The sequence below is a fragment of the Hyperoodon ampullatus genome (assembly GCF_949752795.1).
Source record: "Hyperoodon ampullatus genome assembly, chromosome: 2".
In the NCBI taxonomy this organism is placed as follows: Eukaryota; Metazoa; Chordata; class Mammalia; order Artiodactyla; family Ziphiidae; genus Hyperoodon; species Hyperoodon ampullatus.
In genome coordinates this window covers 141,613,900-141,640,081 of record NC_136915.1, presented here as the reverse complement: position 1 = coordinate 141,640,081, position 26,182 = coordinate 141,613,900, and the positions used below count along the sequence as shown (strand labels likewise).

At 37.5% G+C, this 26,182-nt stretch overlaps 1 pseudogene across 1 annotated transcript in view; it reads left to right on the top strand.

The window, feature by feature from the left end:
- The window catches only part of LOC307048614 (3-hydroxyisobutyrate dehydrogenase, mitochondrial-like), a 28,761-nt pseudogene extending 2,835 nt beyond the window's left edge, over positions 1 to 25,926 (top strand). Inside the window, exons 3-4 of the transcript in view lie at positions 9,364 to 9,427; positions 24,885 to 25,926. The product of the transcript in view is annotated as a 3-hydroxyisobutyrate dehydrogenase, mitochondrial-like (transcript). The remainder of the gene's footprint in view (positions 1 to 9,363; positions 9,428 to 24,884) is intronic.
- The last annotated feature ends 256 nt before the right edge of the window (positions 25,927 to 26,182 follow it).

The following is a 26,182-nucleotide window of genomic DNA, read 5'->3' as shown; positions in this document are numbered from 1 at the left end:
CGCCCAGCATGTGCTCTGCACAGAGGCCTGTAATCTGAACTGTGCTTTGCCAAGCCTCCTGGGGCTCTTTGGCCCTGAGGAAGGGGAGCTTTTTGTGATCACTCCCTTTGTCTAATTGGTCCTTCAGCGGCGGGGAGCCTTTTTCTAATCAGCGGAGGCACCCTTACTCAGCCAGTTGTAGCCCCAGGCCTCATCACCTGTGGGATACAAGCCATGCTCTCTCCCAGGCTTGCTTGGGCCAACATCTCTATTTTCATTTCTGTCTCTTCTCACACTTGGACTCCTGGTCTTTAGTCATCCCCACCTGCAGTATTTACAGTGCCCAGCAGGTGTCAGGCGCGAGTGTCTTTGCACAGGTGCTCCCTGTGCAGTTAATGCACCTCCTGCTCCAACTCTGCATAGCCTCATCTTTCTAGATTCTGCTTCAGGGTTATCATGAAGCCGTCACTTAGATATAACTTTTGGCCTCCATAGGCACTTCTGTGCTTAAAGGTTATGGTTCTTTATCTCATGTGATTGAAATTTTGAGTTTATAGATCTTCGTCCTTAATGAGGCTTTAAGAACAGGAGTCATTTCTAATCCTTAGCACAGAGCAGATGCTTTTTAACGGTGATAAAATGTATGGTTTAAATGACTCATTTTACAATAATTTTGCTTTAGCTTCCGATAGAAATAAAGTTTCCAGATGTTGTGTTCCTGCAATAAGAAATAAAGATGTGGCCTTCCAGTTGTGTAAAGCTCATCAATGCTGTGTAAGTGCTTCGGGTGCGCTAAGGAACGTGGATCCAAGTGGGCTAGTTGTGAGAGAGAGAGACTTAACTATGTTAACAAAGGTAAGCCTTCATTGTGTCCTGCCAACATTTGATAGTTGCTTTTGGGCAAACTAAAGCCATAAAATTTTAAAGTGTTCCTCGCCATTAAAGGGATTGAATATTGGGCCACTTTGGTGCACCTGTGTCTTGCGAATCGTCCAATTGGAGATGGAGGTTTAGAAAGTGAGTTTCAGTCTTGTTTAAGTCTCTTCCCATCAGACTGGTCTCGTGATTTCCTACACACCATGTTACTTCCTGTCTACCTTTCTTTGGTGTTGTTCATGCCTGGATGGTCTCCTGTACCTGCTCAAACCTTGGTCCATTCTCATTTGTACCATGGAAGTTTGTCATGCCGGATACTGTCAGAATTAATTTTACTTAAGTTTGTGTTAAGGTGCAAAGCACACGTTTTGTATATTATCTGTTTTTTGTGTTTGTTTATATTTTTATGGTTTCTCTTCAAGAAATATTATGAGTAGGGAAATAATGAGATGTAAAGAGAAAAAAAGTCGTCATTCTCTTTCAAGTTGTTACAACATCTACCTGCAATCATAATGCACTGTGGTATGTGTTAAAATAGGAAATATATGTTATGTCCCGTAGGAGCAGGAAAGTCAGTGGTGTTAGTGAGGGTGTGTCATGGAAGTAATCACAAAGCAGGTGACTGCTGGTTGGGGTCCTGAAACATTAGTGTGTGTTCCCTGTGTCCAGTAGTGGTCTGGAGGGGTCAGGAAGCGTGCCTTTGAATTTGAGGGAACAGAGGGTTTGAGGTCCTCTCTGTTCTATTGCTCTAGTATAGTATACTGCATAGCAGCTCATAAAATACTGTGTTTATAGTTGATATTTAAATCGCTGATTGATCATCAAGATTGGGATGTATATTGGAAATGAAAATAGGAAGAGTCTTATGCTTTTTAGGTTTTTCCTTTTTTTCCGATGTCTCAGAAGGCTCTTTGACGGGGGACTTTTTATTCTCCCATACAATTCCATGAATACTTATACCCTGGCACTTATTTTAATGGCATTTTCAATTTATAAATGTCTCTGAAACACGTACTGTAAACTATTTGAGGGTAATGACCATGGCCATGGATGACACATCTTAAATGTGCATCGTGTTAATGTTTGAGTGTCAAGTGGTCTACCATCAGTGCTTCCTTCTTTCACCCAGTTTTCTTCCTCATTTCCTCCTCCAAATTTGTCTCATTTTTCTACTCTCCCTTTTGCTTCTCTATTCTCGCTTTCTCTTTCCCATTGCATGTGTCATTCTTCTTCTTCTTCTTCTTCTTCTCCTTCTGACTTCATTATTATGGCCAACCAAAACCTTTTCTAGGATTGTCTCTATCTTACTTTCCTCTTCATTGCCATCCACAAACTCTTAGAGAATATTGTTGCTTGACTCCCTTACTTCCTAGCATACCCATGTACTTCCTGATCACTTTAGAACATTGAAAAGGGTTAGAATTTTTAAAAATAGGTAATTATACTCAGTCTTCTTTCACCTCTGGCATAAGACTCTTCTTCCTCAATCTGACCATTCTTAAATCTAGAAGTACTCCAGCTCATGGGTCTCCCTTACCCCCATGTTTAGGCCAAAGAACTTGTGAAACCTTAGCCCTGTTTAATACTTGAATTTATCAAAACATAAGGGGGCTAATTCTGCCTAAGGGCACCAAAGAAGAATAAAGATGCCACAGATAAACGTTTAGTCCAGATTTATAATGGACTCTTAAGTGCCTAGTTGAGTGCTAACCGTTAACTCACTTGAACAACAGGGAGGTCATGACACAAACTAACATGTTAATTGTATAGACACTTCACTTCACCATTCCTCAATGTAGCTGATAAACTGCATCCAGTTAGCTTAAATAACATGAATGATGAATATCCCTTTGTATATAAATTGGGAGTTTCCAAAGTTTTCTTTTTCCCTTTGTACAACTACTGACTGCCACCTCGCTTGGTCACTGCAATAGAAAATGATGACTAAGAAACACATTGTCTCAATATCAGTGGACATAATGTCCTAGTAGTGTATAAAAATCTCAAAATTCTTAATCTAAAAGGTAGTTCTGCCGATCTTATATCCTTTTCCTTTGTTAATATAAATATCCAATCTATGAAGGTCTCAGTTTCCTTACTTAGAATATGAGGTGGATAGATTTGCTAATATCTAGGGACCTTTCCAATTTTAATATTCCCTAGTTATAAGGGCTGAGCCAAATACAATGGCTCCCTTAATCATTAACCTCGCTCATGATGAAAGTTATCAGCAAGTTCTACTTGTAAGAGATCAAACATTCATATCCATGTATATTGTAGCACATTGACTTTTACAGAACTCAAAGTAACACAACATACTTACATTCACAGACTTAAGGTCACTGTGGTATACTTTACAATTTTTCTTTTCCCTAGGAAGGAAATGTAGATCCCTAGGAAGGGATTTCTTTCTCTGCCTTTCAGTAATTTAAGCCTCTTATTATCTCTTGGATCCTAAAAATGGGTAGGGTTTTGGCAGGTGGAGCTTAGGACAGACATTCCGGGTGACAGGGACAACACGAGAAAGGGCAGAAGGAAGAATGGATTTTCAGAAGGACTTGATATCTTACATGATGAGAGCAGCGTTTCACAATCTCTGTCCTGCAGAACACTGGTTTTAGATGATGTTAATGTAGTTACGAGACAGAAGCATTTGGGAAGAGCCGTACTCTACATCCCGACCTGAAATTCAAGTTGCACTTTGTTACATTACATACTCTGAAAAGTTTTGGAGGAAGGAATTGATTTATTTTTGTTTAATTCAGTCTTACTCACAGTTACTTGACAAACCTATATTCAGCTGATGGGACTGTATTTTGTGAAAGGCCAATCAGAGAAATGGTGAGATGGAGCTTAGGATATTTCTCTGTTGGGACAGGCATGTGATTATTTTTCTTATAATTCTTTACTGTTTGGCCTAACAATTGTTACTTTGCAGGAGTCAGTTTTTTTGTTTTTTTTTTTTACATCTTTTATTGGAGTATAATTGCTTTACAGTGTTGTGTTAGTTTCTGCTGTATAACAAAGTGAATCAGCTATATGCATACATATATCCCCAGGATTCAGTTTTAAGCCCTCTGTTTTTACCTGAGTCATTGGGACTCCTAGAAAGCTCAACAATCCTGGAGTCTTCATCTCTGATGTAGTTTCCAGAAGCTCCTGGCACTTACCCCTATTTCCTCTTGATTCTTTTCCTCCGACTTCAGACTACTTACGATTATGGGCTGATGGTTTTCTCAGCCTCTAGTGTCAAAACCAGCTACCTCACTCATCTTCATTGTCTCAGTTACAAGGTGCAATATTTCCCATGTTTATATGTGTCAAAATATAAGTCAGGGATTGATACATAGCATGTGCGTAATAAAAATTGTATTTCTTTTTTTTCTTTGTTCAAAGGTATCCAAACACTGGCCAAGTTCTTAAATTGAAAGTAGAGTGATCTAACTTATTCAGCTCATCCAACCATCAATATTGAATATTTGTCTTTTTTCTTACACATATTTCTTGTATTCCAATTGTGACATTCTAGAGCACAGTGAGTGCATTTATAACTTATTACTGCATTACTATCTTGGCTATTCCTTGACCAAAATTTACTTCATACAACTGACAGCCTAATTAACCTACTAGAGTTTTTTTTATGTACGCATACATTAAAAAAAACTCTAGTAGGTTAACTGCATTGCTAATAACTGAATTTTTACATCTCTATGCACCCATGTATCCAACACCAGACCAAGATATTATAAAATATTTCTACACCCTACACGGTTCTCTGTTACTTCTTTCTGTTCCATACTCTCCCAGGGCAACACCTAAGCTGACCTCTATCTATCACCATATATGACATACATGGAAAGACACAGTGTGTATTCTTTGGTATCTGGCCTCTGGTTACATATCATTATATCAGTAGTTTATTCTTTTATTGTGTTTTCCTGATTTTTTAAACCTAGACATTCATACAGTGTCAAAGTACCACTGAGTTCTTCATATTATTATGCTGACCTCCATCTTCAGGGGCTTTCCACAGTCTTCCATGTGTCTTTCCACCTACTTTCTCTTCCGTCTAATTATGTTTCATTTAACCAACCTCAGCCAGCCTTCCGCCATATTCCCCAACACGTAGCACTCCTGTGTTCAGCCAGTTTTGTCCCCTATTCCATAAGGCCTTTGTGCCATTCCTGACACTGTGCCTGTTCCCTGCCCGGAAGGCCTGTTCCCTACCCTCTATATACTTGTTCAAGACTCAGTTTAAATGCTACCTGTTCTGAGAAGTCTTCTTAGAAGAAGCCAGTACTTTTTGGAATCCTTCTTTAATGAAATCCCATAGCAAGTGTAATCTGTCCTCCCTGATCTGGTAATTAATTATCCATTGTTCCTATCATATAGTGTTTGTTTTCCTTGTGTGCTGTTATTATTTATTGAAGCAGATTACAGTGACTTGAACCAGGAACTGGGTCATTTTCCTCTTCATTTTAGTGCAAGTTTCTGTGATATGAAGTTAAACTCTTTTTCCCTCACTTCCCATTCACCCTCAGCAGTTGTTAAACATGAAGTACAAGTGAAACTTATTGGTTAACAGGTTTTTGTGGTCCTTGGTTCTGGTCCCTAGGTCTAAGCTGCACTTCTGTAGTGCTAATTTGACTGATTTCTTATTGTCACGTAACTCAGGAATTAACTAAATCATTACAAATTTAGATACATATAAGATAGTATAAAAAAACCCAGTGGCTATCAAAAGTTTTGGCCTGGAGGAGAGTGTTGTATGAGTCCTAATTTGGTGGGGCTCACACTTAACGATTGAGCCTTCCAATATTCCACTGTAAGTAAGAAAGAGGTATGCAAATATATGGTTAATATTTAAGAGTGTTGATAAAAAAGAGAAGAGAGAAAGGGATGACAGATATTTTGAGGGCCTTTTGGAATTCATGAACAATTATGATTGGATGGGGAAAAAGAAGAACCGAGGGCTAACCTCCCACAAGTGAAGTCAGGAAAGAGAGAAGGGCTCATCTGGTATGCAGGTAGAGAGGTTTGACCTACAGAATCTTAGAAAACCTCAACAATCTGAGCAGCGTTTGCAAGAGGCAAACTAAAGGGCTAACAAAAGTCTGCAAAAGTCTCACACAAAGAACTCTGGCATGGTGTTCATCATCGAGCTAATCCTAACATGCAGACATTGATGAGAGTAAAGTCAGGTCTTTACCAGAGTGGGTTTCTTATTTGGGCAACTGGGTCAAATGAAGAAAGGCAGGTGTAGGCTGCCAGAGTAATAAATAAGGAGAGGAAAAAACAAAAAGAACGAGACATATCATTCATCAGTGATTTCCCCCCAGTATTCTTAGCCTCCACCTTATCTCCATCTTACTGCTAACACAGGAACTAGACCGAACAGTGAGGTAAAAGATCTCTACAGAAACTGAGGTAATATAGAAAATAAAAAAATAAAACATAAAATTGCAAATTTTCTTCCTAGGGGTAATTGAGATGATAGTTCAATAATAACATAAGATCAGGTGAAGTCTAAAGAAATTTTAGAAAAGCTGGATAAAGTAAGGAAACATCTGTTCACTGGCATCTGAATGTTAGAGAGACACCAAGACATGTGGGCCAAGTTGTGGAGAGAAGGGAAACACAGACGCAAGCTTGACACTTGGTGCAGCTTTTGTCCTTGGGGCATTTGCTGATTCAGCTCATACAGCCTAGGAGCTGAAAAGCCAAAGATTTCAAAAGACTGTAACCACAGAAGCCAATGGGCAACAGCTCAAGCTAAAGGCAACAACTAATGGAATGACAAGCTAAGTGTATCTTTAGTCTCACAGGGCTGCGGGAACCATTACATTTAAAGCCTAACAAATACAAGGGTAGTTGGGAATAGGGAGAATCCAAACTTTCACATGGTAATCCCAAAGGGCAACACCCATAGAGGAAGGACAAGACAGAAATAGACCAACCTTCACACAGACTGAAAAACGGCTTTGAATGAGCTCAAACTGAGAATGGACTAAGGTTTCCAGTCCCTATAGTAACTGTCTGCCATGGGCCAAAGTAAATCTTTTCAAGAGAAAGATAACAACATGCAGAATGTGGAGGTATCTTTATAGTTTCCTAAAATAAGTTAAGCCCAATTTTAGTATAAAAAATAATTGGACATAACCAGGAAAAAGACTAAATGATCAAAAGTTCAAAAAAAGAAGAAAGAAAGAAAAAAGACAACATAAATAGACACAGGAGGACAAGAGTTAGCAGGCCTTGGTTAAAAAAAAACAACAAAACTACTATGGTTAAACAAAGAAAATAGACACATGGCAAATAAGCATATGAAAAGATGCTACACATTCCATGTCATCAGTGAATTTTGAATTAGAACAATAATGAGATACCACTACACACCTATTTAAATGGCTAAAATCCCAAAACTGAAATACCGAAGTTGGTGATAATGCAGAACAATTGGAATTCTCATTTGTGGCTAGCAGGATACTTAGCAGTTGCCTACAAAATAAACGTACTTTTACCATACAGTGATCTAGTAATCATGCTCTTTGGTATTTACCCATAGGAACTGAAAAGTTATGAAAAGTTATGAAAGTAAGAGCCTTTACAGTGAGAAAATTCTATGATTCTATGGTTTTTCAACTCATTAATTTGTGTAGTTCATCCATTTTACTCACTGTATACACTTAAGTATATTGTTCCTTGAAATGGCCATTCAAAGTTGTTTCCTGTGCCACACACTATGAATGTTAGGGTTGGTCCTGTGTAAATCTTACCCCCATTGAATTAGTATTAGCCCTAAACAAGCAACTTTCTTCCATAAGGAAACAAAAAAGAGGTTCAGAAATGTCCAAACTAAGTTTTTATAAAACTGTGTTATCAAATCTTCTTTATCAAAAAACTTCAAACATAGCAGTATGAGTTCCCATATACCCTTTACTCAGCTTCCCCAAATGTTAACATTTTATATTACTAGAGTATAATTATTGAAAGCAGAAAGTTTACATTGTCACAATGCTACTAACAATTTATAGACTCGTATTCAAATATTGCCTATCGTCTTGTGGTCCAGATTCAAATCTAGGATCCCTTATTGCATTTGCTTGTCATATCTCCCCATTCTTCTCTAATCTAGGATAGTTCCTCAGTCTTTTTTTGTCTGTTATGACCTTGAACTAATGGAAAATCTTATCCAGTCATTTTGTAGAATTTTTCTCAAATAGGGTTTGTTTGATATTTTCTCATAGTTAGACTGAGGATATGAATTTCTTGACAAGAACACTTCAGGAGAGATATTATGCCATTTTCAGTACATATTAGAGGTACAAACAAATCTGTATGTCTCACTACTGGGGATGCTAACTTTGATGACTTAGTTATAATGATAGCTGCGAAATCACTATTTTTCCCTTTGTAATTATTTGAGATTGTTCAAATATTCTGCTTCTTGTTTAATTTTCCCATACTAATTTTAGCATCCATCAATAATTTTTGACTCCACCAGTTACTGTGGTGTTTGATGATTGTTCATTTTCTATTCCCATCATTCCCTCTACATTTATTAACTATAATTTGAGTATAAGAAAGAGCTGTTCTTCTTGTTCATTTATGTATGTATCTGGTTATTTGTTCATATGTATACATACATTAGTGTGAACTTGTGGATATTTATTTTATTCTACGGGTTAAAATTTATTACTATCATTAATAGTTTTGTTTCTCAAAGTGTTCCATATTTGGTCAGTGGTACTCCTTCCAGCTGTCTCCTATATTTTTCCTACATGGCCATACAATTTTTGGAGTAATATCTTACTTTCTGACACCACAAAATGCTCCAGACCCATCTTTTACTTTCCTCTGTCTCAGCCTTGAATCAGTCATTTCTCCATGGAGTTCTTGTTCCTTGCATTAATAATGGTATTCAGAAACCAGAATCTTGGTATGAGGTGGATTTATCACTATCCAAGCTACCTCATTGTGTTTTCAGCAGAGAGAGCTAAAAATCTATATATGAATACATAAAAATATACAAGTATCTCTATTTTCATATTATCTATCTGGGTGTGTGTGTATACACACACACGTGTGCACACACACATTATCTATCATCTGTCTATCTACATATATATATATAACTTCAAATTGATATATGAATTCAAATTGATACCTTGATTCCAATCCAACACCACAGGGTTTATTCTAGCCTCCCTTACCCTTTCCTTATTTGTCACTCTTTAACAGTTAGAAACCTGATTCTCATTATTTGCAGTCTATTTAGTCATTTGCTCAGTTCTGGAATACACATAAAATATTTAAAAATCATTAACCTGTACACGTGTGAAAAATAAATTTACTAACAAGTTCAATATTTGTGTACATTTCTCTTTGTCTTTAGCTTTTCAGTATATATTGTGCATGGTTAATTACAGTATATTAAAATACTGTTTTCCAAAGTTACTTAGGTTAGCTCTTTCCCACCTCCTTCAGTGTGTTTTTTTTCTTCTGCAGTGTGAGAAAATCCAGTACTTTGTGTTCAACTCAGACTAGCAAACCAGAAGTTGTAGCAGAAAAGGTGATAATCCATATGTGCAATAAGATCCCCAGGTGATTCTTTTCTTTGGAGAAATATGAGGAACACTGCTTGACGTCTCTACAACTAAGATGTCTAAAATGAAACTTCAATTATTCCTTCTTCCAAACTGTCCCATCCTGCAAATCTTTTCTTCCTCAGTGAATGGTGCCATGATTCACACAAAAAGTAACTCAATGCAAAAACCTGGGAATGATCCTCAGTTCCTTCCTTTTCTTCGCTTTCTGCATAGACTGCATCATTAGGTTCTCTGGAATCTCATCTCTCTCTCTCTCTCTCTCTCTCTCTCTCTCATCACATATATAATGTTTCTCTTCATCTTCATTGCCACCATCTTAGCCACTACCATTTCTCCTTTGCTCTACTTGAACAGCCTAGTATCTACACAACTGTCTTTTCATTTAATTGCTTTCTCTTGCATCTAAGATAAAGTCGAAATCCTTAGCCTTATAGATTCTGGCCTTGCCTTTTCTTGTAAGTTGTATTTTCATACTTATAAGTACAGGCACACTCACACGCACACACGTATAGTTGGTATTGTTAGTTTAGGTTTGGTTTGCCCTCCCATCCTAGCATGAGAAAATTAAGAAACAAAGTCAAACCAAAAAAAAACTTTAAAAATAAATTTGAATAACATCCTTTCCCTCCAGAACATTTCTCTAAAGCAGTATTATCATTAATGGCAGTACAGACCAGAATTTTTTCCCTTAGACATAAAGGCATGGTGAAGAAGTCTCATTAAAAACTGGAATCTAAGCTTTCAATGTCAAATTCTGTCTCTAATCTTCTGCAGTAAGCCATAATGATTAAAGTATAGGAATCTGAATCAGAGGTCTGGTTTAGTATAATCTTTTTTGTAATAAGCTTTGTACCTTAGACAAGTCATTTATCTCTCCATTCCTTGATTTCTTCATTTATAAACGGAGACGTTAAGAGTATTGATATTCAAGGCTAATGAAAAAAGAATGCATCTAAGTACTGTATCACACACTTTAAAAAGTAACCAGTTCAGGTTCTCTGCCCATTTTTAAATTGGAATATCTGGGGGGGTTTGATATTAAATTATATGATTTCTTTAGATAATTTGGATATTAACTCCTTATCAGATATATCATTTGAAAAAATCTTTCATTCAGTAAGTTACCTTTTCATTTTGTGATGGTTTTCTCCTCTCTGCAAAAGGTTTTCAGTTTGATATAATCACACTTGTTTAATTTTACTTCTGTTGGCCATGCCTGAGGAGATAGACCCCAAAAAAATATTGCTAAGACCAATATCAGTGTATTTTTCCTAGGGGTTTTATGGTTTCAGGTCTTAAATGTGAGTCTTCAATCCATTTTAAATTTATGTTTATGTATAGTGTAAGGAAATAATTCAGTTTCACTCTTTTGCAAGTAGTTGTCCAATTTTCCTAACACCATTTATTGTCTTTATTTCATTGTATGTTCTTGCCTCCTTTGTTGTAGATTAATTGATCACATAACTGTGGGTTCATTTCTGGGCTCTCTATTCTATTCCACTGATCTGTGTGTCTGTTGTTATGCTAATACCATACTGTTTTGATTACTATAGCTTTGCAGTATAGTCTGAGATCAGTGCATGTCATACCACCAGCTTTGTTTTTCTTTCTCAATATAGCTTTGGTTATTGGAGGTTTTTTGTTTGTTTGTTTGGATGATTCTATACAAATTTTAGGATTATTTGTTCTAATTCTGTGAAAAATACCATTGGTATTTTGATCGGGGTTACATTGCTTTGGGAATACATACAAATGACCAAAAGACACATGAAAAGATGCTCAATATCACTAATCATCTGGGAAATGCAAATCAAAACCACAGTGAGATATCACCTTACACCTGTCCGAATGGCCATCATCAAAAAGGGAACCCTTGTGCACTGTTAGTGGGAATGTAAATTGGTGCAGCCACTATGGAAAACAGTACAGAGGTTCCCCCAAATGTTAAAAATAGAATTACCATATGATGAAACAATTCAGCTTCTGAGTATCTATCCAAAGAAAACAAAAACACTAATAAGAAAGGATGTATGCACCCCTCTGTTCATTGGAGCATTACTTATAATAGCCAAGATATGGAAGAAACTAGTGTCCATAAATAGATGAATGGATAAAGAAGATGTGGTGTATATATACACATATATATAATGAAATATTACTTAGTCCTAAAAAAGAATGAAATATCTTCACTTGCAACAACATGGATTGACCTAGAGTACTAGGTGCGCTAAGTGAAATAAGTCAGACAGAGGAGAACAAATACTGTATGATTTCACTTATATGTGAAATCTAAAAAAATAAAGCAAAGAAAACAAAACAGAAACAAACTTGTAGATACAGAGAACAAACTGGTGATTACTAGAGGGGAAGAGGGATAGGGGACTGAGAGAAATAGGTGAAGGGGATTAAGTGGTACAAATCTCCAGTTATAAAATAAATGTCTTGGGGATGCAATCTACCGCATAAGGAATATAGTCAATAATACTGTAATAATTTTGTATGGTGATATATGGTTACTAGACTTATCATGGTGACCAATTCAAATGTATTTAGATGTTGGATCACTATGTTGAACACTTGAAGCTAACATAATATTGTATGTCAACTCTACTTCAATAAAAAAGTGACCAGTTAACATTAATTGGTATTATAATTACATTTTCTCTGCATAAAGGCACATTTTATTGATGTTTTCATTATAAAGTATAAAAGTACCTTTTACTTTCAAGATGAGTTCTAAGATTACTTGTTAATGTTAATATGGTAATTTAAAAGACGTCTAGATATAATTTAATTTTAATTGCCTAACACAAATATGTCTGATATTCACCAGTATGAATTCAAACCTATTAGTAAAGATGTCAAATGAGTCACCAAAACATTTTTGTGTATTGCCTCTCATTGAACCCTAAATGCTAACAAGACTTTTTGTTGGAATGAGGGATCAAAATTTTATACTCTTTAAGAACTAATGTCATAGCTGTTTTCTTTTTATAAATAAAGCTCTTTCCGTTTACTTTGTAGTGTACAATTTTTGAATGGCCTGGAAAGAGAAAAATTATTCTTTGGGCTGACAAAAATGATAAAGAGGCTCATTGCTGATGAAGGGAAGAAGACAAAGAAGAATAGAGAAAGAAGGATTCGTTCCTCTTTCAAAAGGGGGGCAAGATACTAGAGCTTTCTGCAGGGAAACTGAAGCACACCTTTCTTTCTGAGATTTGAAAGGAAGAGATGCCCTACATTGAAATATCTAGAGTATATCTTCCATTTAAAAATGAACCTAGCTAATCATCCAGTGAGGAAGAAAAGAGTAAAATAGCCTTTGATCAAGTCCTTTCTGTGGTGTTAAATGCAACTAATTATAATGAATATCACATATCTAATGAGTTCAAGAATTCCCCTTGGAAGAATTGGTCTGTCCTTTACAAAAAAGAGAGTTCAAGTGAGTTATTTGCATTTGGTAGGGAAGCTCTACTGTCTAAATCATACTCATTTAAAGGTGAAGTTCAGGGCTTCCCTGGTGGCGCAGTGGTTGAGAGTCCGCCTGCCGATGCAGAGGACACGGGTTCGTGCCCCGGTTTGGGAAGATCCCACATGCCGCGGAGCGGCTAGGCCCGTGAGCCATGGCCGCTGAGCCTGCGTGTCCGGAGCCTGTGCTCTGCAACGGGAGAGCCCACAACAGTGAGAGGCCCGTGTACCGAAAAAAATAAAAGGTCCAGTTCAAAGTCTGCCATAATTTGTTATTATATATGTAGTTTTTGAATGTAATATACAGTTATATATGTATATAACATCAACAAGAAAGTGACCCACTTTAGAGTCAAGAAAATATATAGGTGAAGTGTAAAAGGGTTGGAATAGATATACCATAACAGTAACAACACAACAAAACAAGACAACAACAACAAAACTGGAGTGGCTAAGAAAATATCAGAAAAAAATATATTTTAAGATGAAAATTTTTACTAGAGACAAAGATATTTTAAACTGATAAAATGATTATACCATCTAGAATGTATAATAATTATAAACTTATATGCACCTAACAACAGAACTTCAAAATACAATGAAGCAAAATCAACACAACGGAAAAGAGAAACAGACAGTTCTACAATAATAGTTGGATGCTTTAATACCTTTCTTTCAATAGCAGAACAGACAGAAAATCAACAAGAAAATAAAAAAAAAACTTGCACAACATTATCAATCAACTAGACCTAACAGCCATCTATAAAACATTCCACCCAACAGCATCAGAATATACATTCTTTTCAAATGCACATGGATATACTATACGCTAGGCCATAAAACAAATTTCAGTACATTTTAAAGGATATAAACAATACAAAGAGTGCTCTCAGATGACAACAGAATGCAATAAGAAATCGTTAACAGAAAGAAATTTGTTGAAAATCACAAATGGAAATGAAACAGTATATTCCTAAATAATTCATGGGTCAAGTAAGAACTCATAAGGGGAATTAGAAATAATTTGAGATGAATTAGAATGAAAGTATAACATATTAATACTTGATTGGTCTCACATAGTCTTTTGAAAAGCAGAGGGGTTAGACAAAGAGATCTAAATTAATTAAAAAATCATTTATTATTCTGGGAATAAAAAGAACTGGGCTTAGTCTCAGTTTTGCCTTTCTTTATCTTTGTGTCTGTTGATCATCTTGGAATAGTCGTTACATAGTCAGAATACAGTTGCCATCTCAGGAATCAAATACTGTTATCTCTAGGGCTACCATAACAAGATACCACAAACTTGTTAGCTTAAAAGAACAGAAATTTATTTTATCACAGCTCTAGAGGCCAGAAGATCAAACTCAGAGTGTTGAGAGGGCCATGTTCTTTCTGACGCCTCGAGGGGAGGATCCTTCTTTGTCTTAACCAGATTCTGGTGGTGGCCATCAATCAGTGGTGTTGGCATTTTTTGATATGCAGCTGCATCACTCTGGTCTCTTCCACTGTTGTCACATGGAATTGTCTCTGTGTGTTTCTGTCTCTGGAAACAATTTAAATAGAAATTTCTATTTTTAAAAAAACTGTTGATTACTATGCTCTATTTAGATAGTTCCTCTAACGCACACCCAGTTCCATTTCCCCATATGTATTTGAGAAGGAAAGAGGAACTCCTGTGAGCTATCCTGTTGGAAAAAATCAATGATACAGTGCTTTACTAGAGATGCCTCTTACCTAAAATATTTGAATTAAATATAAAATCTGGGGAAATTATCACCCAGTTTCCCTCTTCTAGAGGCATGATCTAAATGATAGGCAGCAGAATGTTTTATACCCATGAGGTTTGCTGACATTATTGATTTGATCCAGAATCTGTATTTTCTCTCTAAAGAAAACAGTATTCTCTCTTTCCTTTCTTTAATTTATAATGTTGATGTCGTAAGATTATTGTCAGAGAGGATGCTTGTAGTTCAAATGATTTGGCTGTATTTCACCAGTATTATTACAAGATAGTCAAACAGTGGCTGGGCTCCAGTATAGACCTCGGTCCCTTTGTTCCACTGGGATACAGATGTGAAAGCCACTGTTTCCTTATATTCCAAAGACCAAATAAATAAAACAAATAAATAAACACAAAAAAACAAGTAAATGAAACTATCTTAAAACCAACTCTCTTTTCTTCCTCATCCATGTTAATTCTCTTCTACCTAAAATTACTTCCTGGAAGTGATTTTTATGTTTCTTAGAGCCTCTTTATGTATATATCCACACTAATGCATATAAAACTGTTCCTTGTAGATCTTTTACTTTTTCCATTTGAATAATTATTTTCACATGTCATATAGAGTTTATCCATTGTCCTAGATATGCATTTTTCCTGTGTATTTGAGCATGATAGGAAGATAAATTCTACTCTTGAAAATGTTAACTGGTGACTGAGACACAGAAAGCTATTCTTCTTACCATGTTTCAATAGTGAGTAGTAGATTCTGTAGGGGTGGAATTTTAAGATGTAAGTATACTGTTTTTCTACACTCCAATTACGTTCCCCTTATCATAGAAATTGACCAGTGAAGTGTGCTGCTGACTTTTCAGAATCCATGTACATACAATCCATTAAGTTATTAGATATAACGTTGGTCAGAAAAGCATACTGTGAAATGTTGCTTTTATTTAAACTCCCACTATTTTCACTCCATGGTTTCAAGATTTGACTTCTTTATTGCCCTGTGGTGGTGGGCTCTGTGAACTGCATATTTACGGGTCTGGAGCACGTATCTTCCCAGAGGTATTCAACTCCTCAGGTACAAGCTAAAGAGTAGATGATAAGAAGCATTCAGATTTATTAAAACTAATTAAGAATATCAGTAGCCTGACTGTTGTTTCTAAAAATATAAAATATTTATCCTTCTGTTGTCAAACAACCATATTTCATGAAAAGAAGTATAAATCCTTTTTTGCTTGCAATAAAAGAACAATAATTGAAGGTATTCTTCATTTGGACCAAATACCTTCCCTGAAAATATAAGTGAAAATAGGAGTTGAACTTTCCAAAATATTCTTTAGTAAATAAAACTCCACATATAATTTCAAATTATCATTTAATTTTACCTTAAATTTAAATATCTATATTGACATAAATGCTGTCCTCTGTAATTTCGGATGATTCCCTCCTTTATATCTTCTTCCTCTCTTCAACAAATAAAATACATATGAATGCCTAACATGAGGTAGGGTAGTCTCTGTGAAATAATGATGTTGGTATACTTGATTTTGACTTAGCAGAGGGGTTGAGCCTCTGTGTTGGTGAATTCTCCCCAGATGGTGCGTGGGGAGAGGGTCAGGCATATCTCTGTGCTCCTGAAGTTTTCTCTGTGAAACTGTCAACCTCCAATATCAGAAATAACTTCCTTCGTGAGAAGGGATTTTCAGACATTAAAAGTTTTCTCTTAAAGTGCAAGTATTTTTAAAATCTATAAAATATAGAGCATTATAAATTTTCTTTAGTTACTACAAGCTGAATTTTAACTGAGAAGACTGGGAAGTCCATGTATGTGTACATGCATGCATGCGTGCATGTTTGTGTGCTACGCGCGCGTGTGTGTGTGTGTGTGTAGGTCTACTGAGGATACAGAACATATTCTGGACATGACAGAGCAGTGGTGTATCAGAAGGGAAAAGAGTATAAAGGACCAGCTTCACCTGCTTAATTTGTCCCCTGACCTGGTGTCGTCTTATTTTCCACCATCCTTTGCTGATCTGTATACTAAATACCCAGGGCTCCTGGGTACCTCCAGGTACCTCTGTAAGTTTTACAGGCCTATCAATATCCCATGTACAGTGGATGGAACCTGGACTTTTTGCCCATATAGTTTTCCTTTCCCTCAGAGTTTTCGTCTGAGCTATGTCATGGGGTAGGTACTGTTGTGAAAAGTTGTGCTCACTTGTTAAATAGAAACTACTCATTGAACTGTTTAAACAAATAAACAGTATCTTGAGTCAATTGCAGGGCACCTCCAGTCTCCACAAAGCAGAGTTACTTTGGGACAGGAAGGTCTTTTAGTTTCCCCTTAAATCAAAATACAAAGTTATTGAGCAATTCTAGGACCAACCCTATAGTTGCAAACTTGGGAAGAGATCACAGGATTCTGTAATCGTCTGCTTATCCCCTTACTGGGACAGCAAATAGCTCAATAGTTCTTATACTGAAGTCAAAACGAAGAATAATACCGGAACAAAGTCTGCATTGAAAGTCTGTGTCTTATTTTTATTTTCTCTTGGCACATAGTAGGTAACTGTTAAATGTTCTCTTGATAAATATTAAAAACACACAAGATACTTCATATACTAGGGGTCATAAAATTTCAACTTTTCTTTTGGTGTAGGGGTTGATGATGAAAAGTTTGGAAATTTCTGATCCATGTTAATGTTCCTGCTTTGAGAACTGCAGGGTGCAGCTTTTAGATGGAAAAAGTTGCCAAGAGGACCAGAAGTAGAATAAAGGCATTTATGTAATTCTTCCTTATAATTTCATTTATTGGTTTTCAGCATCTAACTTTGAAAAGTTGCCTGAGGCTGCCTAGGGTCTGCAATAAGGATCACAGCTGTGCTGTCCTACCCCCTCCCCACACGTGGGAACAGAACCTACCCAGCAGTGCTAATAGAGGCCCATGGCTTTCCGCCCACCTCGGTACTGCTCAAGGCAGTGGCTTTTTTCTACCAGCCTCACCCTTCTCCATGTGAATGTTTTTCTTCTTTCCAGTTTTATTGAGATATAATTGACATATAACACTGTATAAGTTTAAGGTGTACAACATCATAATTTGATACATGTATATATTGCAAAGTGATTACCACAATAAGGTTAGTTAACACATCTATGACCTTACACAATCAATTACCTTTTGTGTGTGTGTGTGTGTGTGTGTGTGTGTGTGATGAGAACATGTAAGATCTACTATCTCAGAAACTTTTGAGTATGCAGTAGAGTGTTGTTAACTATAGTCACCATGCTGTACATCAGACTCCCAGGATTTATTCATCTTATAACCGGAAGGTTATACCCTTCGACCAACAACTCCCCATTTCCTCCACTCCCCAGCCCTTGATGGCCACCATTCTACTCGGTTTCTGTGAGTGCAGCTTTTTTAGATTAAACGTAACAGTGAGATTATGCAGTGTCTGTCTTTCTCTCTGATTTATTTCACTTAGCATAATGCCCTCAAGGTTCATCCAAGTTGTTGCAAATGGCAAGACTCCCTTATTTTTTTAAGGCTGAATAACATTCCATTCTACATATGTGCCATATTTTCTTTATTCATTTGTCTGTCAATGGACAGTATAGAAACAGAAACTCACTCAGTTCCTACAAGTGTCCAAGGTAACAATAGACAAAATATGGATGTTGGTGGGTGTAGATCCAGGCAGTAGGTTAGACTACATCCCACAGGCAGGAAGGCCGCTATTTTAGGAGGAGCTGCTTTGAATATGAATCAAATAATAATTGATTTATATATCACCAGTTCAGAACTAACTCATCTGTTTTAGACACCTCACCATAGATATGAAATGAGAATGAGTGGAAAAAGAGGCTTCTGAAGGCAAACAGTCATAAAACCCATTATTATTCTGTAAAAAGGAGACTATACAGTCTTACCTTCAGAACCTCAAATCAAACAAAGACATGTAGCAGCCTCAGTAGGATATAATCGCAACAGAAAAAATACAAGCAGAAGGCAGAGGAAAAAGAAGTGCCATTTGGTATGGGAATAAATAGGTCTGTATGTCTCAAAAGCCTCCTATAAACATGTCTGGGTGTCAATATAGTGTAATAATTAATATCCATAAACCCTGAGTCTTAAGAAAAAAGAACTGTATCCTTTGCTTTCTTTTAGAAAGGGACAGAAAGGTAACTATATTTGCTTTAATAAATACAGAGACTTAGTGCACTTAAATATTTGATCAAATAATTTTAAAAATGTTTCTTACAGTATACATCATTTTCTGATGAAACAGGGGTAAAATAAGGTTCTAGGGTGTGAGGAGGGCATGAGGTATTATACACATTTTCTTTTCTGTCCTTTTGTAGCTGAATATCCTTTTCCAGGCCTAAAGAAGTAGTAAAATTATGCACCTAAGATTGAATAAAAGGTTTCATAGACATATTTTACATATATGCCATTAGATTTCCACAGAGTTATTTCAGGCTGCTGACAGGTTGCTTGCTTGAGCTGAGACCCCTCTAAACAAAGCCCAGGAAGAAGCTAACAACTGTGAAAGCCAACTTATTTATTCTGTGAGTAACTTGGCTGCAGAGCAGACTAATTACCCCTTTAACCACACTGTTTGAACTCATTGTACTTATCTGGGAATCACTATTCTGAAAGTAGAGAAGGGGACTAGGGAAGTTAAAAGAGACAAAAGATCTAAATATGGTCTCTTTGCAGAATCTCAGAGGTCAGGCAACAGGCTTCTTTCTGATGGTTTTAAAAAGAGCAGATGAGCTGTGGTTTAAAGGTCCACTTTGGAATTCAAATTCTACCTCAGGTGTAGCCTGAATGCTAGTCTCCACCTTGAGTGAATCACTGAAGGATCATTTCTCAGCACATAGTCAGTGTTTGTTAAATTTTCATATTATTTTATCCCAGTGAATAATATTGATGAGGGATTTTGAAACTATTAAATTCCGCCAAAGGACTTGATTCTGTAAGGATACCAAACCTTGGAAAATAAAGGAAGTAGAGATTGGTGAATCCTTGACAAATTATTAGAGTTATAACTGATTGTTTCATAAGGAAAGATAGGGAATGGATCACTTAGGAAACTGAATGAATACTTTGAATCTCATCTATTTCTGTTAAAACTACAGGTTAGTTGAGCTCAAAAATTGTAGGTATAAAAATTGTGTTTTTTGGTAATAAAATTTGTTTTAACCCTTCTCTCAATTATGCATTTAAATGTTGACCAATTCACAAGTAACTCTTTACAGTCGATGGATTGGCCAGTGGCTTTGGGCTCATTGATTTTATAGTCTGGGATTTCCAGTGTGATCTTTATTTTCCCATTTATACTCTATTTCATACATTTTATTAGCAGTAGTAGTAGAAATAGTAGTAATAGTATCATTATTATTTAGTTAGAGTAGAATTGTTTCTATAACTTCTTACGATCAGACATATACTAAGCAACACACATTTTGAAAGCACTGGTGTTGGAGTAAATTCGATGTTGATGAGACTAGTCACTGCCCTTAAAGGAGCTTGTCTTCTAGTTGGAAAGATGTGACATATACAATAATCTGAGGCATTAAGTAAATACATGGGTCTGAGGGCAGAAGATCCTGAAGGAAGCAAGCTACAAAGAACTCATTTTGAATCCTGGCATTAATATTGGCAGATCTCCTCACACCTTTTTACGACAGTGATAGACAAAGCAAGTAAGACTGGAGAATACACTGCAATGGCCAAAATAAGATTTAATGTCATTTCAGCCTAGGGGATTCTTTCTAGGCTTTGAGTATATGATAATTTAAATGCTACCTAAATAGTAAATTTATTTTAATGCTGACAATGTAGAAAAGATACTTTGCTGCAAAAGTATACACAGTAGTAACAAGTGGATTTTGGAAGAAACTAATATTTTGTCTTATACTGGTAACTACACTATTGCCCCAGACCTAGCAGCAGCCTTTACTCTTTGTTGTTTTCTTCTAAGACTAAAGAGCCTCTTTATTGTTTGTGCTGATTTTTTTTTCCACCAACAGATCTCAGAGCAATCTGAGTGCACTGGCCAGTTGGGACAAAATTATCATTAGAATTCTTGGCTAGAGAAGAAAGCTCCTAATTTAAGAATGGCTTTTTGCCTTCTGAGAGCTCAGAAGAGCAAATTGCAAGCCATCTACATTTATAAAACATGTTTTAGTATGGAAAATTTCAAACATCTACAGAAGTAAAAAGAAAGAAGTAGAAACTTTCATCAATTGTTCTCATCAAATATCAATTTCAGGCCAATATATTTTCTCTATACCCTCTCTTACTACTACCACCATAATCCCCAGCAATTTTAAAGCAAATCCCAGATTTCTTTTTCTCAGTGAAAACGTCAGTATACATATTTCTAAAATGCAAGAACTGCCCTTTTTAAGCTCAACTATGTCATTATCACACATCCGCAAATAATAATGATTCCTTAATATCAACAAATAGCCAGTCAGTTCATGTTTCCTTGATTGTCCTATAAATGTATTTTTATTTTAATAACCATTATTTATTTGATTGCTGATCCAAACACAATTTCTTTTAAAGTATAGGTTTAAAAGAGCTCAATTTGCTCATTTTTCTTGCAAGTATTTGTCATTGAATTCAAAGCATTCATCCAGTAGGGTTCCCAACTGTCTGGATTATGCTGATTGCATCCCCTTTCTGCTTATATATTTATCATGCTCCTTTGGCCCATGTATTTACTGTCAGTTGGTAGATAGATCTAGAGCACTGACATAATTCAGGTGTGATTTTTTTGTCAAGTTTACTTCATAGATAATATTGATGAATTCCAAAAGGAACTATAAAGTGTCTGTCTTACTGTGACGTTGCAGCCATTAATGATCAATGTCTAGATCCATTAATTTATTAAGGGTACCAAATTGGTGATATTCTACTAACTAGATTATTATTCATTTACTAGCTAGAACATTATTTCATCAACTACTTGGTTGCCCTGAGTTACAGTTTAATTAGGAAAGGAAGAATAAATGTTTCTTTTATTTTATTTACCAGTTTTACAAAAAAAGAAAAAACAAGAGAGAGAAAGGTTGACTCTTCCAAAGATGACTAATGAGGTATTTTCTTTCTTTGTTGTTGTTTTCAGTGAGGTTTTTATAAATATCGATGCAGAGATTGTCCCCTCTTAGGTTCACGGATCCTGTTCAAGTTGGCTCCTGAGTCCTTTCCACACAACCACAGTAGTCTTTGAAGTCTTCCCAGCTGTCTTGTATGACAAGATGTAACAGGAACATCTTGTTCGTTTCTTATGCTGGATTTGAAATCAGCTGTTTCTCCAAGGAGACATTATCCACTGTGTTTATTCAAACTTGTGTTCCTTCTAGTTTAACCTTCTCTCGAGACATGATTTTTTTAAACAAATAACTTACTGAATTTTTCACCTTTTCAAATCTAGCTATTCTCCAATCACTTCATTTCTGAATTTTTCTAATTTCTTTTATGTTTTTCTTAAAACCAGTTTCTATTCCTTTTAAAATTTCTTTTACTTTTTCCACAATATCAGGCAATAAATTTCATTTGTTCTGTGGACGTGTCTTTCTGTCACATTTTCAGGATTTGCTGAAACTTTCTTTTCACCCTTCTTTTTTCTTTTTTTTTCTCACTGATTTTCTACAGGATGTGAATGGAATACTCTTCTGTCACTCATTTTTAAATGAAATAAGTTTCCACTTTAGGAGGGAAACATAGATCAGAATATAATTACTAGCTTCAGAACTCCAGGGCTCACTATCTTCTATTATTTTCACAACATAATTTTATTTATTTATTTATTTATTTATTTTTTGCAGTATGCGGGCTTCTCACTGCTGTGGCCTCTCCCGTTGCGGAGCACAGGCTCTGGGTGCGCAGGCTCAGCGGCCATGGCGCACGGACCCAGCCGCTCCGTGGCATGTGGGATCTTCCCAGACCGGGGCACGAACCCCGTATCCCCTGCATCGGCAGGTGGACTCTCAACCACTGTGCCACCAGGGAAGCCCCACAACATAATTTTTAAAAATGACCTTAAAATTTCTAAAGTCTTCCTCCTCGGCCCTCCTATGCCCATTTACCCAGGCCTCCTCTTTCCTGTCCTTGTTGAGTATGGGGATTTGTTCTGGAATGGTGCTTTGGTTTGATAGGTGTCAAGGTTTCACAGACCCCAGAACACTTGGCATCCTCAGAACATTGCAAAGTTCTTGCACTCAGCTGCAAAGTGGAGCCTGCAACATTCAATCCCGGTGTCTGCCGCTGTTCTCAGTGAGTTTTTCAATCTCAGTGAGTTCGTGAACCATAGTAACCTTTGGCTCTCCTGAAAGAGAGAGAGAGTCCTTCCCTCATCTTCCTCCCACACACCTTGGGATACACATATGTAGGTCTTTTTCCTGTTGTTGATTTGTTCCTACCTGGCTGTATGTTGCAGTTCATGTGGACACCTTGTTGTAGATGTTCTCTGTGGGTTTTTGATCTTGCTATCCTCGATGCTTTTCTTTCTTCTTTGTGGGGGTGGGGGGTTGTGTATTTAGGGGAGGGGTGGCATATTCAGGGATAAAAATCTTCTCTGTAGCCACCACCATTTCCCCAGAATCCTCTGCCATTAATATTTAAAACAAAATCATAGGAATCATTATCCAGATCCTTAGGATAATCATTACATTGTATCTGTCTTTTTTCCAGGCTTCAGGCTGCCTGTGGCTCGCCACGTTAGTATACTGACATGACTGGGCAATGCCTAATTTGATGGGCTCTTTCTGTACTACCTTCCTCCTAATCATGACAGTCTTGTATGCTATACATAGTCTTCTTCACTGATAGGGAATTTAGAAAATACAGGAAGCCATGGGTTTAATAGCTGAAAGTGGAATTAATGTGTTATTTTTCTCAGGTAAAATATCATAAGACTCCTTAGGCCAAAGTTGTAAAATGAAATCGCAACTTTCCTGGAATCATTTTGCAAACGTGAATGCCCACATAAAGTACACTAGGACTTGAATCCAAGGAATAACACATTTTTAGAGCCTCCAAATGTATAAACTTAGTACAATTCTGCATTACTTCTTAAGGCAACTGAAGAAAATAATTTTGTGATCAAATAAATATTGATCTTATTAACCTAGTTATTTTAAAAGTTTGCAAAACTTATAAAAAATGTTAAGGCTCTATCAGCCTCATCAGTTGTTATTTCTTTTCTAGAATCTTGGATAAAGGAACAGTCGTTTGAGGGGAAACATGGTATAAAATGGGAAGATAATCTAACAGTGAAGATAGTTATATCGCTTCCTGTGTGATGAACTACTTCTAAGCTTGGTGGTTTAAAACAGCAGGCACTTTATCTCCTCACAATTTGTGAATCAGCAGAATGGGCTGGGATCTCCTGGGTGGATCTATCTTGCTTTCACCTGAGGTGACTACTGAGGCTGCCATCATCTGGTTGCTGGACTGGGGCTGGTTGCTTTCACATGTCTGGCCATTGGTGCTGGCTGTGGCCTGTGCCTGGTCTCCACTAGGTTAGCCAGGCTTCCTAACATGTCAGGTTTCCATGAGGACAAGCCCTAAAGCACGAGTACTCTCCAAGCTTCAGCTCTTGATATGCCACTGGGCCAAAGCAAGTCACGTGACCAAGCCCAGGTCAAGGTGAACAAAACTACACAGGGTGAGAAAACGGGGGGAGGGGCATTTGCACTGGGGGTCAGTAGTCTAACAAACTGCTGCAATAACTATATAAAGAAAAACACCCCGGAGGACAACTGGTAAAAAATAAATGTGTGCGGGGTGGGGTGGGGTTTGGCATGGGGGGGGCAAAGGCAGTAAACAGGGGCTACCAAAATCTGAAGATTCTGGAATTTTTGGAAAATCCACTGGGATTAAAGGAGTTACACAACCATGTTCTGACACCAGAAGAAAGGTGCCAGTTGAGCATCAGGGAAGTCTAGCGCTCTTCCTCCATCGCATCAATTTTCACGTTTCTTTGACTCAGCATATTTGTAGAATGAATCATGACTTTCTATAAATTTTTAATTCAGTTTTTCAAAGAAATAGTGACCTCGCTTCTATCTGCTGTGCCACAAAAATGCCGTAGAAAAAAATTCCTTCTGTTAAATCGCTCACTAGGTGAAATTGTATGTGTAACCTAGTACCAAAGAGGTATTAAGAATCGCCACAGCCGAGCCGGCCCTCCGCATCACGCACCCTATAGCAGCCAGTGGGTGAGCCGGGAGTCGAGGAGGTCACCGTGGGAAGGAGGGGCGCGGGCAGCGTGGCAGCCTCCTTCCATCTCCGTGGAGTCACCTCCGGCCTCCGGTACAGGGAGTCGTCTGCAGCAGCCAGTGGTGGCCAGCCTTGCAGCACTGTGTTCTAGGTCAGTAGCTTCCAAGACTCCAGTTGGATTCATTGGAGTGGGCAACGTGGGGAGTCCAGTGGCAAAAGAGCTCATGAAACATGGCTAGCCACTCACTGTTGTTGATGTGTTCCCTGATTCATGCAAAGAGCTTCTAGATGCAGATGAACCCGGTAGTGTCTTCTGCAGGGGATGTAGCCGAAAAAGGTGACAGAATTATTACAATGCATCAATGCACTAGAAGCTTATTGTGGAGCAAATGGAATTCAAAAAAAAGTGAAGAAAGACTCACTATTAATAGATTCCAGTACTGTTGATCCTATGGTTTTCAGAGAATTGGCCAAAGAAGTTGAGAAAATGGGAGCGGTTTTCACGGATGCCCCTGTTTCTGGTAGTGTGGGAATGGCTCGATCTGGCAACCTCACACTTAGGATGGGAGGGGTTGAGCTGCTGTGGTGCATGGGCTCCCATGTGGTACATCGTGGAGCTGTTGGGACTGGCCAGGCTTCGAAGATCTGCAAAAACTTGCTGTTAGCTATTAGTAGGATTGGAACTGCTGAAGCTATGAATCTGGGACTCAGGTTAGGGTTTGACCCAAAACTCTTGGCTAAAATCCTAAATACGAGCTCAGGACAATGTTGGTCAAGTGACACTTATAATCCTGTACCTGGGGTGATGGATGGAGTTCCCTTGGCTAATTACTATCAGGGCGGATTCGGAGCAACACTCATGGCTAAGGATCTGGGATTAGCATGAGACTCTGCTACCAGCACGAAGAGCCCAGTCCTTCTGGGCAGTCAAGCCCATCAGATCTGCAGGGATGTTGTGCGTGAAGGGCTACTCAAAAAAAAAAGACTTCTCATCCGTGGTTCAGTTTTTGCAAGAGGAGGAGACATTCTGAGTTTGCCCTCTGGCTGTGAACACTGAAACATTGAAACCAAACTGTGTCTTGCAGCCTCTTATGGCTCACTCCACAGGAAAATAGGCTTAATCAGAGGTCAACTGTCTGCTTTTGAGTGTCTAGGTCAGGGGTCCCCAACCGCTTGGCCTTGGACGGGTACCAGTCCACAGCCTCTTAGGAACCGGGCTGCACAGCAGGAGGTGAGTCGCAAGCAAGCCAGCTAAGCTTCATCTGCTGCTCCCTATGGCTCACATTA